The sequence below is a fragment of the Penaeus japonicus genome, unplaced genomic scaffold (genome assembly GCF_977035675.1).
Source record: "Penaeus japonicus unplaced genomic scaffold, GWHDUDI00000001_assembly GWHDUDI00000019, whole genome shotgun sequence".
Lineage (NCBI taxonomy): Eukaryota > Metazoa > Arthropoda > Malacostraca > Decapoda > Penaeidae > Penaeus > Penaeus japonicus.
The window spans coordinates 5,511,685-5,516,684 of record NW_028234421.1 but is presented as its reverse complement, the minus strand read 5'-3'; positions in this window follow the sequence as shown (position 1 = coordinate 5,516,684).

The following is a 5,000-nucleotide window of genomic DNA, read 5'->3' as shown; positions in this document are numbered from 1 at the left end:
GAGATAGTAAACAAAAAGAGGAGAAAAGTAATTAGAGAAAAAATAATAGAACATAGAAAAGAAAAAAAGGGGAAAGGAGTAAAGGGAAGAGACATTGAAGGGAAGAGATCTTACGGGGGAGGGGAAGGAGGGGAGAGGGGGGAGGGGGAGGTTGAAATGTTCTGCCAACTTTCCCTTTTTCATTTCGTTATGTTTAAGACTGACATACCATATCTGTTATTCTTAAATAGAATCTTAGAAATAATTACAATACATAACATATGATAAAAAGGAGAAAAAATCATAATCATGATAATATTGATAGTTGTAATCATGATCATCATTCTGGTGATAATAATGATGATGATAATGAATAATGTTATAGTAAAACTAAATATGATAATTATAATACGATGAATGAAATTAATAAATTCTTATCTACAACAAAGTAATTAAAAATAACCAATTCCTATCATCATAAAAAAAAACAAAAAAACAAGCAACCAAATCAGAAAGTAAAAGTTAACCCTCCCCCTCCGAAAAAAAAAAAAAAAAATCACATTTTTCATTCCCATTAGCAGAGTCAATGAAGTATATTACCAATCTTCATCTTCATGTTCCTCTACAATATATAGCATGTTGATTGCATGTGGTTTCGGCGAGTCATCATGTTGCATGATTTATGAGGGATGTATGTGGATGTATTTTTTTTTTTTTTTTTTTTTTTTTGAGGGAGGGGGTGTATGGGACGGGTGTGTGTGTGTGTGTGTGTGTGTATGTGTGTGTGTGTGTGTGTGTCAGATGGTAAGAATTCGAAGTATTCAATCCGTTTTGCAATGTATTCGATACGACTATAAGATATCTATTGTAAATGATAAGAGTGAAAGAAAATCAACGGTTTTTCTCATACTGGTTTTTTTTCCCACCACTTGTGGATTCGAATTTGAAACCTGTGTTGCCATTGGTCGATTCGAATTTGAAACCTGTATTACCATTAGTCAGTTTGAATTTGAATGGTTAATATTGTACCCGATTTACAAATACTTATAAGCATTTTTGTGGCCCTTGGGTCGAGATGGGGTAGGTTGTAGTTTGTGTTAATATCACTGATATAGCAATACAGTGACGAGTTATTGTGAAAAGGTGTTGCGAAAGCTACTGTAGACGTAAATTTATGCCGTAGACTACTTCCTTTCCCCGGCTGAGCGAAGATAACTTATGATACTGATATAGTGATGTAACATCCTAAACTTTGCTCTGAGAATGAAATAATAACTAATTCTAATAAAGACCAGAAAAAAACAGAAACCAGCCGCCATTTTATCTACCAAAGATCGCACTATAAAAAGCATCAGGGAACTGGTTTCGAACTGTGCTTCGTTTTCCTGAACGAAACCAATGAAGCACCTCACTGCTAGTTTGATTATGGGTTAAGTTTACGTCTTATAAATATTTAGAACAGAGAGAGAGAGGGGGGGGGGGGGGGGGGGGGGGGGGGGGAGGAGAGAGAGAGAGAGAGACTGATAGTAGTTAAGAGAGAAGGAGAGAGAGAGTGAGAGTAGATGAGAGAGAAAGAGAGAGAGAGAAGATATAGAGAAATATATAATATATAATATAAAAATATCATATCAATCTATATATATATATATATATATTTATATATATATATATATATTAAAAAATAAAAATATATATATTATATATATATACATACACACCCACAACACACACAACAAACCACACACATACCATAATATTTATATATATATTATATATAAAACAAAAGATATTAGAGAGAGAGGGGGGAGAGAGAGAGAGAGAGAGGGAGGGGGGTAGGGAATGAATGTCTTAGGTGGGAGGGAACTAAAGAGAGAGAGAGAGAGACAGGGGTAGATAATTAATCGATAATTAAGCAAAAGTAAAATATAAATAAAAGAAAGAAATAGACATCCAAACTAAGAACAAAAACACAGACAGACAGACAGAAGAAGGATCACCTAAGAGAAAGAAAAACACAGACCACAAGAAAAAAAAAAAAAAAACGAACAGAAAAAAACAACAAAAACAAAAAAAAACAAAGCAAAACACAAGAACGAAGTGAGAGAGAATAAAAAACAACGGAATAAAGAGAGAAAGAAAAGAAAAGAAAAGAAAAAAAAAACATAGAAAAGAAGGGAAATCCAAGATCTCGAGTCCTTTTCTCCAACAAAAACAAGAACAAAAGGCGACAGAAGAACAGCTTCCTCGAACAATTGTTTACCTGAGAGTGTGACGTCATCCATAGAGCGAGGGACCCACGTGTGCATTGCAGTTCAAGGCCAGATGTGAGGATGCAAACATGTGTACGGTTAGCGAGATGCCTTATCCGGATGCTGACGGGTGGGAGGGGGGGTGAGGGGGTGAGGGGGAGGGGGGGTGAGGGGGTGAGAGGAAGGTGGGGGGGTGAGGGGGAAGGGTAAGGATATCTGTAGGACATATATAGTTACATATATATAGATAGATATGTGAGGATGGAAACATGTGTACGGTTAGCGAGATGCCTTATCCAGATGCTGATGGGGGTGAGGGGAAGGTGGGGGGGTGAGGGGATGGTGGGGAGGGGGTGAGGGGGAGGGTAAGGATATCTGTAGGACATATATAGTTACATATATATAGATAGATATGTGAGGATGGAAACATGTGTACGGTTAGCGAGATGCCTTATCCGGATGCTGATGGGGGTGGGGGGGGGGGGGGAGGGGAAGGTGGTGGGGTGAGGGGGAAGGGTAAGGATATCTGTAGGACATATATAGTTACATATATATAGATAGATATGTGAGGATGGAAACATGTGTACGGTTAGCGAGATGCCTTATCCGGATGCTGATGGGGAGGGGGGGGTGAGGGGGAGGTGGGGGGTGAGGGGGAAGGGTAAGGATATCTGTAGGACATATATAGTTACATATATATAGATGGATATGTGAGGATGCAAACATGTGTACGGTTTGCGAGGTGCCGTATCTGGATGCTGACGGGGGAAGGGGGGGGGGGGGGGGCTAGGTGGGGGGTGAGGGGAAGGGTAAGGATATCTGTAGGACATATATAGTTACATATATATAGATAAATATGTGATGATGGAAACATGTGTACGGTTAGCGAGATGCCTTCTCCGGATGCTGACGGGGGGGAGGGGGGGGGGGAGGGCTAGGTGGGGGTGAGGGGGAGGATAAGGATATCTGTAGGACATATATAGTTACATATATATAGATGGATATGTGAGGATGCAAACATGTGTACGGTTAGCGAGAGGCCTTCTCCGGATGCTGATGGGGGGGTGGGGGGGTGAAGGGGGGAAGGATATCTGTAGAATATATATATATAGTTCTTATATTACTGACGAGGTGTGAAGTATTTGCTGTTCTTCTGTTTCTGGGTATTAAGATACTCTTTGGTAATTTCCTTTGTTTGTTTATTTATCATCGTCTCAAGTTGTCTATCAGTCTGTTTTCTTTGTCTATCAGTCTCGCCCTTTCTCTCTTCTTTATATGTCTATCGATTATCATATCTGTCAATCATATTATTGATTTTCTTTGTTTGTCTGTTATTGTTTCAGTCTGTCTAGCTGTATGTTTTGTTTTCTATATGTATGTATCTATAGAGTAATATATCTATCAATCTGTCTTTCTATCTGTCTATTTCTGTCTCCCCTTCTCTCTGTCTCTCTCCCCCCCCCTTCTATCTCTCTCTCTTTCTCTCTCTCTCTATCTTTCTCTTTCTTTCTCTCTCTCTCTCTCCCTCTCTCTTTCTCTCTCTCTCTCTCTTTCTCTTTCTTTCTCTCTCTCTCTCTCCCTCTCTCTTTCTCTCTCTCTCTCTCTCTCTCATCCACCCCCCTCTCTCTCTCTCTCTCTCTCCCCTCTCTCTCTCTCTCCCCCCCCCTCTCTCTCTCTCCCTCTCTCTCTCTCCTTGTCTCTCTCTCTCTCTCTCTTTCTCTCTCTCTCTCCTTGTCTCTCTCTCTCTCTCTCTTTCTCTCTCTCTTCCCCCCTCTCTCTCCTTGTCTCTCTCTCTCTCTCTCTCTCTCTCTCCCCCTCCTATCTCTCTCCTTGTTTCTCTCTCTCTCTCTCTCTCTCTCTCTCTCTCTCTCTCTCTCCCTCCCCCTCCCTCCTCCCCCCCCCTCTCTCTCTTTCTCACTCTCCCCCCCTCCCCTCTCTCTCCCCTCTCTTTCTCTCTCTCTCTCTTTGTCTGCAACTGAAGGAACTACCTCTGTATTGTACGTGAGTATGGATGACCATACGAGCTCCTGTGGGATTCTGCGACGCCTCTCGCATTCCATCACACACGAAACTTGTAAGCATCGCGTCCATTGCAATTTCCACATATCACTTTTATTACGCATCCCTTTCATTGACACGAAAGCCGTCTACTCACGTTGCACGTCTGGTCGATCAAGGCACCAGTTAACACACACGAATGGCCTTTCGGAACAACGTAAGTAACCGCAAATGTTGTAAGTTCGTCCCTCCCTACCACTCATCTACCTTTCCCTCCTTCCTTCAGACTCTCCTTTGAACTCCCTCCCTCCTTTCTACTACTTATCCATCTTCCCTCCTTCCCTCCCTCCACCTTACTACCTTGCAGTCTTCCCTTTAAGTCTCATTTGAACTCCCTCCACCTTACCACTCATCTACCTTCCCTCTTTCTCTCCCTCCATCTTACTACCTTGCAGTCTTCCCTGTGACTCTAACTTGAACTCCCTCCACCTTACTACTCGTCTGCCTTCCCTGCTTCCCTTCCTCCATCCGACTATTTAAACCCCCATTTGAACTCCCTCCCTCCCACCATTCGTCCACTTTCCCTCCTTCCTTTATATTCTCCTTTGAACTCCCTCCTCCTTATCAGTCAACCACCTTTCTCCCTCCCTTTGAACTCTCTTTTGAACCCCTTCCTCCCTACCTCTCAGTTACCTTCCCTCCTTCCCTTAAGCTCTCCTTTCATCAGTCTTTATTTCTTCCTAACTTTAACCTCCTACGACCCCTGTCATGAAC